Source organism: Lissotriton vulgaris, chromosome 7 (genome assembly GCF_964263255.1).
Source record: "Lissotriton vulgaris chromosome 7, aLisVul1.2, whole genome shotgun sequence".
NCBI classification, from domain to species: Eukaryota; Metazoa; Chordata; class Amphibia; order Caudata; family Salamandridae; genus Lissotriton; species Lissotriton vulgaris.
Genome location: NC_141695.1, coordinates 241,335,541 through 241,350,318, shown reverse-complemented (window position 1 = coordinate 241,350,318; position 14,778 = coordinate 241,335,541). Strand labels below are relative to the sequence as shown.

General features: G+C 48.4%; 1 protein-coding gene across 3 annotated transcripts in view; it reads left to right on the top strand.

Annotated features, from left to right (window-relative positions):
• The window catches only part of LOC147701285 (uncharacterized), a 525,848-nt gene that overhangs the window by 139,764 nt on the left and 371,306 nt on the right, over positions 1 to 14,778 (top strand). The gene's annotated exons all lie outside the window — the stretch shown is intronic.

Below are 14,778 nucleotides of genomic sequence, written 5' to 3'. Positions count from 1 at the left end.
ATGTTAAACAATTACAAATACATATTATGAATAAAACAGTTCCTTATACAAGTACAGATATTAGGGTAACAGACCAAGAAATGGAGGTCCAAGTACGTCTTGTCATGTAGATTATGGACAACCACGTTTTCCACAAAAAACTCATTCTGTTGTCGTATGTTGAATAAAGTGACAGTGCAGAAGTTCTGATTCCAGGGGCATCAACAAGGTGCATAATGATAAATATTGAAAACAGTAACATACAATTAAAGAAATGCAAGGCCAATGATTATTTTTTTTAAAGAATACATTTTTTTTATCAAAACAGTAAACTCCTTCTTTTACCTAAAGTGCACTTCAGAAAACTAGCAACTGCATGGCAGACATTGCAATCGTCAAGTTGCAGTAAATAGAAGAGGGCCACTTTGCACTTTGTGTTTGCGCAGCAATGGTAATAAAAATGAACTAGTAAGCAGCAGGTAAAATTGACAGAAAAAGGCAAATTGTAAAATGGTTTGACTAGATTGCTCATCACATCTGGCTCCAAATGAGTCCAAACCTCCACCTATAAGAATACTAATTCGGGAGGCAGAAGCTTTTCCCACTGTGCCTCCAAAGCATGGAATGAACTCTTGTTCCATCTCAGAAATGCTCCAGACATCATTTATTTCCGCAAGGGTTTAAAAACATGGTTCTTCTATCTTTAAACAGCTCGATGCTCCCCAGGTCACCAATACTCAGCACCAGGACACCCCAGGGTATCAGTGTACTTTATAAGTACAAATAACATAACATAACATGGACAAATTTCAACAGTGTCAGAGGAGTACTTACCTATGGAAAACATATCAAGCAGCAAAAGGAACCAAGACTAAATTTTGCCAACAGTGGTCTTCCATAAACATGGCTACGTATAATAAATATGGAGCGATTGTTGGGGTCTATTGGACAATACAATAATCTCTGACTGAAGATTTTGCCACTTCCATTAGTTCCCTAGTAATTTGCTTGTGCTTCCAAAAACTATCCTGGACCCACTTTCCATCATTTTTTTGGAGGAATTCAGGGTTCTCAAACAGAGAGACACAGCCAAGTGCTGAGAAGCAATTCTTAATATATTGTAACCATGGAATGGCCAAGCCACAAGCACAGGTTAGACAGTCTCTACGGACTGCCCAATTGAATTTGGCTTCTTTGTTGAACCAAATGGAGCACCAGAGAGACAGGGGAGCAGCATTGATGGTGTCTTGGACATACTTCATGCCTAGCTCCAAGTGTAAGGAGAAATGCGAGGATGAGCAAGGAGCACCTTGTAACTGGCAGCAGAATCTATTCTCCTCTATCTGCATTGCATATGCATTCCTACAAACCCAGATACCCATTCAATACATAAGAATCGGCAGGCATTTCCTATTCTATATCTCTAGTTCATCAGCAATTGGCTTTTTACCAGTAGACATAGCAAGCAAGGAAGTAGTGCCCACAGCTTGAGTATATCGCAATATTTTTTTTTTATAAACCTTTTTATTTGCATTTTAATATGGTACAGTAAAACAGTCATGTCATCATCGGCCCCAATACCCCGCCTGTCCCCCCTTCCACCTTCCTATCCACCTCAGGAAAAACAATGTTTCAATGCTTATCACACACCTTTTCACCTGCGCAATCCGTCGGCCGTGCCGTTCCACGCCTCCCATGTTCCCATGACCCCCCGGCGGCTGTGTGTACTTCCTTCTCCCTTCCCCCGTTCACAAGCCTCCATCAAGACCATGATATTTTCTCCACTTATTCCAGACCCTGCCAAACTTTTTTGGGCAGCCCCTCGCCTGTTCAGCCGCCATGTATAGGTCGAGGCCTCTTCTCCATTCCTCACTCCCCGGAGTCATGGCTGCCCCCCAGTATTTTGCCACATCTCTCTTCGCTACTACTAGTGCCAGGGTCAATAAGATCAACAGTGGGGGGGTGAGGCCAATTTCATTAGTCATACCAAGTAGTACTAGTTTGGGGTCTGCTGGTAAAGTGGTTTCAAGTACCTCCCCTAGTTCACTTAGAATCTCCCCCCAGTATGCCTGTATCTGTGGACATAGCCATATTACGTGAAAGAAATCTCCCCCCTCTCTGCCGCATCTCAGACAATTTGTGTCTCCTATCCTCCCCATTTTATACAGGCGCACCCTGTCAAAGTAGGTTCTATGGAGGATGTTGAATTGGATCAATCGTAACCGGGATTTGATTGCTACTTCTCTGGGGTGCATGAGGACCGTGTCCCAGTCTATCTCGTCCATATCACCCACTTCACTTTCCCATTTCCTTCTGAGTGCCCCCAGATCTTGGCATATTATTGATATAGGGTCCTGTATGTAAGTGACACCGCTCACTCAGGTATGTGTTCCTGCAGTAGACGGCCCTCCAAAGGTGCATATTCCGGGGGTGTATCTACCTGGATATCCTCCGCTCGCCACGCATGGCTCAGTTGGGCATATTTAAGATATTACGTAGAGCGCATGCCATATTCTCTCCTAAGGGCTGGGAACAACTTCAACTTTCCTTTCGCTGTGATATCCCCTAGCGTTGAAATCCGTATACTATCCCATCCTATGAATCCTTTTAATTTATTCAATTCTGGCACCCACACACAGTGCCACAAGGGAGTCTGTCTCGTATGTTTTTTGTCCCACCCGATAGCCCTATTCGCCCTGTGCCAAAGCATCAGTGTGAGCCTGGTGGCCGGTAGTAATCTCGCTATCCCTCTGCCCCCGTACAGATAATAATGGTAGGGGCGGGTACCCATTGTGTGTCTCTCTAGCGCATACGTGGGATGTGAGGCTGGAGCATGGAGCCAATCATTAATGGTTACCAGGTGTTCCGCCCAATAGTAGGCTTCAGCGTTGGGAAGTGAAATCCCTCCGCTGTATTGGTGTCTTTGTAGAGTCGACATTGCTACTCTAATCAGTTTACCGAGCCATAGAAAGGAGCGGACTTCCGCGTTGATTTCTTGGAACACCCTACGCGGAAAGGGGTAGTACTCATTCTGGAACGCGAAGAGGAACTTGGGCAATGTCATCATTTTAAACAGGGCCGCGAGACCCAGAAGCGTGAGGGGTAGGAGCCGCCATCTATTCGCATCCTCTATGAAAGTGCGCAGAACCCGTCCGACATTCGTGTCATACGAGGCCGATCTGTGTAAGGTCAGAAATACTTCCAGGTAGGTGAAGCCCTCTGTGGTCGTTTGTAACCTGTCCGGGAGTTTCAACCACTGAGCCAGTCCCCTTGGATCGTAGAGCACCGACTTGTGCCAATTTATCTTATAGCCGGCATGTGCTCCACATTGTTCCAACTTTGAGAAGGGCACCGGTATCATTGTCTCCGGCCTCGTAATGTACAGAAGGACGTCATCTGCGTACAGAGATATTTTTCCTTCCGTTGCATCAGCAGACCCCAACCGGAAACCTCTATTCGGGTGCTGTCGGATCTTTGCTGCTAGTATCTCAATAGTTAGCGTGAAGAGCAGCAGGGACAGCGGGCAGCCCTGCCTGGTTCCCCGTCTAACCGGAAAGTCCCCCAACAAAGTCCCATTCATTTTGACACGTGCCCTTGGGTCCGTATACAGTAGACTTATCCATTGCCGAAATGTAGGACCAAAACCCAGTCGCACCAGGACTCCCTCTAGAATTGGCCAATGGACCGCGTCGAATGCCTTTTCTGCGTCCATTGAGAGAAACCAATGTGATTCCCCTCGCTTATGCACCGCCAGCAGCCAATTGTGTGAGTGCCTACCGTTGAATCTGGTAGCCCGACCCGGGAGAAATCCCGTTTAGTCCAAATGAACGAGATCTGGGATCACCCTCCTCGGTCTAAGCGCCAATACCGTTGCCAATAATTTGACCTCCGTGTTCAGTAGAGAGATAGGACGGTGTGAATTACATTCTTCCGGTGGTTTACCTGTCTTGAAAATCGGGATTGTGGCCAAACGGAGGTCTGGGGGGAGAGTCCCTTCTTTTCTTGCCTCTTCAAATAGTCCCAACATGTGGCGGGACAAAAGGTCCGCTGTTTTTTTTTAAAACTCTGCCGGGAACCCGTTGGGGCCTGGGGCTTTTCCTGTGCGCAGCCTCACCAGTGCTTGGCGAACCTCCTCCAATTTAATGGGGGCCTCCAGGTCCGTGGCATCTGACTCTGCCAGCACCGGGAATTCAATGGATTCCATGTATTTCAGAGCATCTTCCTGCTTGCCTCGTAAAAGGCCCTGTAGTGCTCGACAAACGCCTCTGCTATCCGGGCGTTTGATCCAGTCAGGTTCCCCTGGGTGTCGCGTTCCCGTTCTATCCAGCGGGCATCCCTCTCCCTCCTGCTCAGCCACGCCAACAGTTTGCCTGATTTATCGCCCACATCATAGAGGCGGTGGAGCGTCGCCAGTGCCTGAGTTTTGGCCTCTCCCGTTGCCAGGTCTCTATACTCTGACGGAGAGTCCTTGCAGTCTTCCCGTCCTGATATTGCCTCTTGAGTCTTGCTATTTGGGCTTCCACGTCTCCAGCTCTCGTCTAGTCTCGCGTTTCACCTCCGCTATTCTGCTTTGGGCTCTATCCCTCAGTACTGTTTTAAAGGCTTACCACAAGGTCACCTTGGATGCCACTGTGCCCTCATTGTCTGCCATACAGACTTTAATATCTGCTCTGATGCCCTTTAGTACGTTCTGATTTTGCAACTCCCATGCTGATAGTTGCCAAGCCCTCTGACCCTGGGTCCTTTTCCCCACCCTCACCACGAGCGGTGAGTGGTCTGAGATCCCCCTGGCTTTGTACTCGGCTGAGGCTTCTCTCGCTATCGCGTGTCTAGCCAGGAAGATGTAGTCTAGTCTCGAGAACACCTTATGTGCACCAGAGCAGAAGGAATAGGCCTGCTCTGCCGGGTGCAGCCACCTCCACACATCCGTCAATCCTATTGCATGAATCACCTCATTTAAGGCTGTCTGGTTCTGACCTCCACCCCTGACTCCGGTCCTATCTAGGGTCTGCTTCATCACATCATTAAAGTCCCCTCCCAGCATTTGTATAGTGTCAGATGTATGGAGTAGAATCTCTGAGATGCCTTTCCATGTTGCTGCCTGCAGTTTGGGTGGAGCGTACGCTGACAATATTGTGTATTCCTTCCTCCTCCATGTGCCACTCAACTCCACATATGTTCCCTGCGGGTCCACCCATGTCTGGCCTATCTGGAATGGTTGTGTTTTCCTCACTAATATTGCCACACCCCTCGAGCCCTTGGTGAACGCTGCATGCGCTAAGACGTTGTACTGCCCTCTCGCCAGGAAACTGCATTTGCTCGCCATAAGGTGCGTCTCCTGCAGTAGCACGATGTGTGGGCCCTGCCGCTTGATGTACGCGTTTACCAGGCCCCATTTAATCCTACTACCTAGCCCATTCACGTTCCATGTCATTATCGAGAGACCCTCCAGATCCGGTCCCTCATCTATGTGTCCATCCGTCATCCATCCGGGTCTTACTGTGCGTGGTGTCCTGGGCGCTCCCTAGTGGAGTGTCCTGTGGCATGGTAAATGTGGCCTTCCTGACATGACTTGTACCTTCCCCCCCCCGCCCCTCCACCCTCCCACCCCCAACATCCCCCCAATTCCTTCAAACTAGAAACATCCATAATTCCCCCCCAGAACCACCCTCCCTTCAGCCTCCATTTCCACAGAACCAAGACTGCCAGCGGAGAGGGTCTATCGCTCTCCCTCATTTCCCCCCTCTTAACCTACACGTGTAATCAACGTAACAGGTGCGTGGCCCTTCTTTTGCCCCACCAACTTGCAATGCCCAAGAATATAACACTAAAAATAAACAGAAAACAAAAAAATAAAGGGGTGTTTGTAACTTGCGCGTCCCCTCAGCATCGAGATGTAATCTCAGGTGCCTGTCCTGTCTCTATTCAGGAGTGTGAGTCCTGTGTCCCAGTGTTCGGATCTTCCGCAGTTCAGGTGTCTCCTGCTCCATTTCATGAATTGCCGTTACTAGGGGATGCAAGGAATGTCTCTCCTCCTCCTCTCCTTCCGTTGATCTGCCCCCGTGCTGTCCTCTTCTTCAGAGCGAGCTTTCCTTTCCAGACAACTGAAACTAGACCCCGTACCCGCAGCTCCTTCTGGCGACGTCGATTTTGTCCTTCTTCGTCCAGAGGCGGTGCGACCTGGATATGGTGTCCTCTGCACATTTCTTCGGATCCGCGCCTTTGTGAGTCTTCGGGTCTTTGGAGGACTTCATCGAAGTCTGTCGGCTGCCATCTCTTCTCTAACCCTATGTCCTTCGGCCTCCGCCCCTCGGAACAGAGGGCGTTCCTCCAGCCACTGCCAGGCCTCTTCTGGGTGGTTGAAGAAGTGTGTCTTTCCCTCAAATATCACTTTCAGTTTCGCCGGGAAGAGCAACATGTATGTTATGTGCATGTCCCTCAGCTTCGCTTTTATGGCATCATAGGAGCGTCTTTGTTTTTGTACCTCCTGGCTATAACCTGGGAAAATCATGATGTTCGTATTCTCTAGGCGGATATCCCCCTTCTTCCTGGCCTCTCGGAGTATCAGATCTCGGTCCGCAAAGTTGAGGAATCGTGCAATAACCGGTCTCTGCCTTGCACCCTCCGGTGGCTTCGCCAGCAGCGAACTGTGTGCCCATTCAATAATAAAGCAATTCGAAAACTGTATTGTCGGAAATGTTGTCCTCAGCCAAGAATGTAGATAGGACGCCATGTCCGCCCCTTCAATGCCTTCTCTAAAGCCCACAAAGCGTAGGTTGTTGCGACTCGCCCTGTTTTCCCCATCGTCATCCCCATTGCGATGGCAACGCACTCATGTGTGCTCAAAGCTATACGCCAAAGATTGTTATTCTGGAAAACGCGGTTAACTGAGTTAGAGAAGACCCAGTTGGAGGGCTCAAACGTAGCGGTGAAAGAAAACATCAAAAACCTCATAGCGGAGTACAACGAGGAAGCTGACCTAGAGGTGCAGCATATGGGTAAATACGCTACGGCCCGGTCCTACGGTGAAGGAGAGCGCCCGGGCTCCCTTTTGGCCAGGATAATGCGTAACGCGAAACGCCCACAGGTAATTTCAGAGTTAGAGGCATCAGATGGTCATCTCCTCACGGAGGAATCAGATATTGTAGGCGAGTTCAGAAACTTTTATTCAGACCTCTACACCTCCCGAACTGCGAACAATGAGGAGGCCATAGACGAATACCTGGGTCATATACAGTTGCCCTTCTTAACAAATTCTGATCGGGAATTCTTGATGCAGCCTATCCACAAGGATGAGATTTCGGATGCGCTTGCAAGTATGCGCTCTGACAGTGCACCGGGGGCGGACGGCCTCACGGTGGGCTTCTATAATTCGTTTAAGGATATACTGCTCCCTCATCTCTCCACGCTGTTTGACGACATCTGTGTGGAGGGCAGCATGCCACGTTCTATGAGAGAGGCTCTAATAGTAACCATTCTTAAACCGGGCAAACCTGCACATGTTAGTTGCTCTTACAGGCCGCTTTCTCTCCTTAATGTCGACGCCAAGCTTTATGCAAAGGTCTTGGCAACACGCTTGGCATTATTAGCCCCGGAACTGGTGGCCCTGGAGCAAGCCGGATACATTCCCTCCAGGAACCTCACTTACAATATTAGAACCATATTGGGTACAATGCAGCATGTCAGACAGGACACCAAGGCCATTGCTGTTTTCCTGGATATGGCAAAAGCTTTCGATTCTGTAGAGTGGCCATTTATGCTCCTTGTACTGCGGCGAATGGGTCTAGGCAAACCTTTCTTACAAATGGTGGGTGCCTTATACTATCACCCCACTGCCAGGATCCGAGTAGGTGATCGGGTATCGGACTCCTTTGTGATTGGCAGAGGCACGAGGCAGGGCTGCCATCTATCGCCATTGCTGTATGCTCTGGTAGCAGAGCCACTGGCATGTGCTCTACTGGAATACCACAGCACGGAAGGAGTGAATTTTCCTACGTATAAAATTGTCATATCAACTTATGCAGATGGCACTTTACTCTATGTGCGGGACCCGGAAACAAATCTCTTGTCCGTCCTGCGGGAGGTGGTCCAGTTCGGTGTCCTTTCGGGCCTCCGGATAAACTGGACAAAATCGATGGCCTTTCCTTTAACCCACAAGACCAAGCGTTTTGACATGGAGTATTCGTTGCAATGGACTACAGAACCGATAAGGTATTTAGGGATTATGCTCCACACTGACTCAGAGCTTCTAATACGCGAGAACTACGGTGTGGCGTATAGTAAGCTGGAAGATGACATGGAGAAGTGGATTAGCCTGCCGCTGTCCTTAATGGGACGTATAGCGATCATGAAAATTGTCGTCTTGCCAAGGTTCTTCTTCCTCTTTAATAACATCCCGATTGTTCTTTCGAAAACCTTCTTTAACAACCTGACGCAGCTATTAGTTAGATTCGCGTGGGGGGGCAAGCAGCCAAGAGTGAAATGGACGACTCTAATGCTCCCAAACGAGTTGGGGGGACTGAACACACCAAATATGGAACCGTACTACAGAGTGGCACAGGCAGCTCACATGCACTCCTGGATCCATGGCAAGGAGACCATTCCACATGTGCGACTGGAGCGGCTCTTTGCAGACCCGCTCCCACTCCCTGCCACAGTGTTTCGCCCGCCGGAGCGCAGAATAGGCGTATTGGACTCAATCACATCCACCAACCACGCCTGGAATGAGTTGCGGCGGAAACAAGACTGCGCATTACTGTACTCCCCCTAATGCCCATAGAATGGATTTTGTGGTTGCCCCTTGTAACGGAAAAAGGAGTGACCCAAGCATTGCGTAAACTGGGTATTGTCTCGGCGGGGGACCTGTTTCTAAATGGTACAGTTAAAACATGGGAGCAGGCAGCGACGACTCCCACAGAGGCCCCTCTAATTCTTTGCTTCCAATATCACAGAATTCGTACTGCATTACTGGAACGCTTGGGCCCGGATATGGCGGAACCGCCGGAGGTGCCTGAACTTACCCACGTAATTAAGTCTCCCTCCCCCCACAAATTAGTCACAACTTTATATCGACGGCACGGCAAACTCAACGAGTTACAGCAACCCAAAGTAAGGACAGCCTGGAAGAATGATCTGCACATCACAATAGATGATGACATGTGGACATACTGCTGTAGCAACACCAGGAAAATATAATTGAACGGCAGGCATAGACTGATCCATTTCAAATTCCTTCAACGAGTGTATTACACGCCGGAGAGACTACATAGATATGGTCTCCGGCAGTCTGCGGAATGCGAAAAATGCAATGCTCCGGTCGCGGACTTCATACACCTCTTGTGGCAGTGCCTGGCTGTCTGGAGATTCTGGATGGGTATCTTCACTGAAATAAGCGAGATCCTCGGCACTGAGCTGACGCCAGACCCCGCCCTAGCCCTCCTGGGCTTCTCTCGGGGCCTCCCAGTCGCGCTGCGGCGGCTCACCGATATGGGCATGCTGATGGCTAGACGAGTCGTAGCTTTTTGCTGGATGAGGGGCCCCCTACCGACCACACAAAGATGGAAGCGGGACATGAATTATTGCTGCATGCAGTCTGAACACTACAGTGAACTGCTCCCTCCCACAGGTCGTCCAAAGAACTTCTGGAGCCTGTACCGAGACTATCTCAGGGTAAAGGAGACTGTGGAAAGAGTGCACGCGGATGTCCCTGAGGGACAGGAGCGCTTAAACAGCTTTCCCTCTGTTGATGGCTCGCCCGGACGCTCTGTGACTGACTGAGGGAGATGCAGACGGGAGGCAGGGCGCTGTCACGGACGGCGTGGACCGAGCGCAGCAGCAGCACAGCTGATTAACCCGATATCTAATTTGTGAGATGACCCTTACACTAGTGTACAGTTATATGCCCACAAGCTTGGGTACACACCACGCTACAACATTATCCAGAAAGAGTAGGTTCGAATTGCGGAGCACAGTTAGGTATGTTAACTTTGGTAGAGTAGAGGGGGAGGGAGGGCTCGGGTACAGAGGTTGGGGTTTGTTGGGGGAGGTGTTAGTAACGAATTTATAGGGAACATGAATCAGGACTCGGTAAGGAGCTGCCCCAGAGTCGGTAGAGGTGGGGACCAGATTACATTGCCACTCCTGAGGATCACGCATAGTACTTCCTAGGAATTGCATATATGTATTTCTATGTGTAAACAGGATGGTACTTCAAGCGCCGCCGGACCCCCGGGGTGTCGGCCATGGGCTGTGTATAAGTGATTATAAGAGAAATCTTACTGCTAATTCTGCTGCCGGCCTCTGGGTTGTGGCTAATAGCTGTGTATCATCGGAGCCGCGTTGAGGGGTGGAGGTCGAACTTCGTCCAGAGTAACCATCGCCCTATTGTGCCAGATGGAACCCTCCTGAACGTAAAAGGCTCATGAGGCATTATATCCTTATATACTGAGTCTTCACCACACGCCGATTCGGCGAAGAAAGACTACGCTAATGATCTAGCAACTAGGTACATTACACCTATAGTTCACTTTTTTTGTAACTTTTGTATAATTCACTTTGATACGTACATACATGTGAGTAAGGTGGGTCTCTGTGAAATTCCCGTCCTGAAGAAGGAGGCTTTGAACTCCGAAACATGTCCATGTAGACGCACAAATGAGGTTGTTGTACTTAACTATACACTCACAACCTCACATTGCACCCCTTTTTAACAATACCAGCCGGGGGCTTAATAAAAAATTATTTTTCTACCTCACGAGCAAGGTATTTTTTATCTTTCACTCACTTTAAACTCACCACTCACATACGTCCTCGTACCCCACACACTTTCACACATAGTCCAATAAAAAGTGCTCCCACGTAGTCGTCGGTCGTAGCACGTCGCATCCTGTAGAGGGGTGCAAAGACCCCGATGATGAAGCATGACACCAAGGGGCCTGTTTGTGTGTGAGGGGTATTTAAACAACACCGTTCTCCCCCACTGTAGGGATTAACTCAAACTGCCCAAGTGGATTCCACTCTGTTTATGTACTATACCCGGGGAGACTGAATCCACTTTTTCTCTCCCTCCATCTTGTGTTAGAAGTAATAGCTGTGATAAACACTTTCCACAATAAAGTTTAAAAAAAAAAAATTTCAAGACTTCATGTTCACAATTGCTTTATAAAGCTTCTTGCTTTCTCACTATTTTTTTTTAATTTGTTTTAAAATGTACCATTTGCAAATCTTTTTTCACATCTTTCATTGGGGGTAGACCATCCTATCCCATGGTTGTCCATCGGGTTTTCTCGCTTTCCTTGCTACATAAAAGTCATATGAAAACAAATGATGGACAGAATGCTGAATAAAACATATTTGACCCCCAATCAAGAGATCTAGGTTCAATCCATTGTTCTTTTGCTCGCCATGCCACCCCAGTTTAGACCCAGCCATATGAAATCCGTCTTGACTCTGTGCCTCAAGGGAATAGTCCAGACTGCCAAGCCAGGACCTCCGTTGACAGGAAATAAGCATCCTGGGACTGGTTTCTGGGTATTACCCTTCATCAGCCAGGCTAGCTTGAATCCAGTGGCACAGTGAGCCAGGAACCAACATCTGGGCATACCCATCCCACTTAGGGTGAAAAGTGCTATGCAAACAAATGATGGACAGAATGCTGAATAATTAATACATTCACCCCCAGTCAAGAGATCTGAGTTAGATCCATTGCTCTTTTGCTCACCATTCCACCCCAGTGTAGACCCAGTCATTTGCAAATCAGGCTTGACCCTGTGCCTTATGGAAACAGTCCCAACCGACCTGCAAAGCCAAGTCCTCCCTGGACAGGAAACAAGCATCCAGGGAATGGTTTTGTGGTATTACCCTTCATCAGCCAGGCTAGCTTGAATCCAGTGGCACAGTGAGCAATGGACCCATGCCTAGGCATACTCATCCCACTTAGGGTTAAACGTGCTATGCATACAAATGATGGACGCAATGCTGAACAAATCATATATTCACAAACAAGTCAAGGTATCTGGGTTGAAACCATTGTTCTTTTGTTCACAATGGCACCACAGTTTAGACCCATCCTTCTGCAAATCAGTCTTGACACTGTGCCTCATGGGTACAGTCCAGACTGAACTGTCAAGCCAGGACCTCTCTGGACAGGAAACAAGCATCCTGGGACCACTTTCTAGGAATTACCCTTCATCAGCCAGGTTATCTTGAATCTAATGGCACAGTGAGCAAGGGACCCACATCTAGGGTTATCCATCCCACTTAAGGTAAAAAATGCTATTCAAACAAATGATGGACGGAATGCTGAATAAATCATACATTTACCCCCAGTAAAGAGATCTGGGTTTAATCCATCATTCTATTGCTCACCATGCCACCCCAGTTTCAACCAAGCCATATGCACATCAGTCTTGACCCTTTGCCTCATGGGAACAGTCCAGACTGGACTGGCACGCCAGGTCCTCCCTAGACAGGAAACATGCATCCTGGGACGGTTTCTGAGTATTACCCTTTATCAGCTGGGCTAGCCTGAATCCAGCGGCAAAGTGAGCAAGGGTCCCACGTCTGGGCATAGACATCCCACTTAGGGTGAAAAGTGCTATGCAAACAAATGATGGACTCAATGCACAATAAATCATACATTCAAACCCAGTCAAAAGATCTGGATTAAATCCATCGTTCTTTTGCTCACCATGCCACCCCAGTTTAGACGCAGTCATATGCAAATCACTCTTGACCCTGTGCCTCATGGGATCAGTCGAGACTGAACTGCCAAACCAAGTCCTCCTTGGACAAGAAAGAAGCATCCTGGGACTGGTTTCTGGGTAGATTGAACCCAGTGGCACAGTGAGCCTGGGACCCACGTCTGGGCATACCCATCCCACTTAGGTTGAAAAGTGCTATGCAAACAAATGATGGACGGAATGCTGAATAAATTATACATTCACCCCCAGTCAGGAGAACGGGTGAAATCCATCGTTCTTTTGATCATCATGCAACCCCAGTTTAGACCCAGCCATATGCAAATCAGTATTGACCCTGTGTTTCATGGCGACAGTCCAAGTCGAACTGCCAAGCCAGGTCATCCCTGGACAGGAAACAAGCATCCTAGGAATGGTTTCACGATATTACCCTTCATCAGTCGGGCTAGCTTGAATCCAATGGCACAGTGAGCAAGGGACCCATGTCTACGCATACTCATCCCACTTAGTGTGAAACGTGCTATGCAAACAAATGATGGATGGAATGATGAACAAATCATATATTCACAAACAAGTCAAGGGATCTGGGTAAATCCATTGTTCTTTTGTTCACCATGGCACACCAGTTTAGACCCACCCTTATGCAAATCAGTCTTGACACTATGCCTCATGAGAACAGTCCAGACCAAACTGCCAAGCCAGGACCTCTCTGGACAGGAAACAAGCATCCTGGGACCGGTTTCTGGGAATTACCCTTCATCGGCCAGATTAGCTTGAATCTAATGGCACAGTGAGCAAGAGACCTAGGTCTGGGCATATTCATCCCACTTAAGGTAAAAAGTGCTATGCAAACAAATGATGGACGAAATGAGGAATACATCATACATTCACCCCAGTCAAGAGATCTGGGTTTAATCCATCATTCTATTGCTCACCATCCCACCCCAGTTTCAACCAAGCCATATGCACATCAGTCTTGACCCTTTGCCTCATGGGAACAGTCCAGACCGAACTGCCACGCCAGGTCCTCCCTGGACTCGAAACATGCATCCTGGGACGGTTTCTGAGTATTACCCTTTATCAGCTGGGCTAGCCTGAATCCAGTGGCAAAGTGAGCACGTTTCCCACGTCTGGGCATAGACATCCCACTAAGGGTGAAAAGTGCTATGCAAACAAATGATGGACTCAATGCACAATAAATCATCCATTCAAACCCAGTCAAGAGATCTGGATTAAATCCATCGTTATTTTGCTCACCATGCCACCCCAGTTTAGACACAGTCATATGCAAATCACTCTTGACCCTGTGCCTCATGGGATCAGTCGAGACTGAACTGCCAAACCAAGTCCTCCTTGGACAAGAAAGAAGCATCCTGGGACTGGTTTCTGGGTAGATTGAACCCAGTGGCACAGTGAGCCTGGGACCCACGTCTGGGCATATCCATCCCACTTAGGTTGAAAAGTGCTATGCAAACAAATGATGGACGGAATGCTGAATAAATTATACATTCACCCCCAGTCAAGAGAACGGGTGAAATCCATCGTTCTTTTGATCATCATGCAACCCCAAGCCGAACTGCCAAGCCAGGTCATCCCTGGACAGGAAACAAGCATCCTGGGAATGGCTTCACGATATTACCCTTCATCAGCCGGGCTAGCTTGAATCCAGCAGCGCAGTGAGCAAGGGACCCATGTCTATGCATACTCTTCCCACTTAGTGTGAAACGTGCTATGCAAACAAATGATGGACGGAATGCTGAACAAATCATATATTCACAAACAAGTCAATCCATCGTTCTTTTGTTCAACTTGGCACACCAGTTTAGACCCACCCTTATGCAAATCAGTCTTGACACTATGCTTCATGAGAACAGTCCAGACCAAACTGCCAGGCCAGGACTTCTCTGGACAGGAAACAAGCATCCTGGGGCCGGTTTCTGGGAATTACCCTTCATCGGCCAGGTTAGCTTGAATCTAATGGCACAGTGAGCAAGAGACCCACGTCTGGGCATATTCATCCCACTTAAGGTAAAAAGTGCTATGCAAACAAATGATGGACGAAATGAGGAATAAATCATACATTCACCCCCAGTCAAGAGAT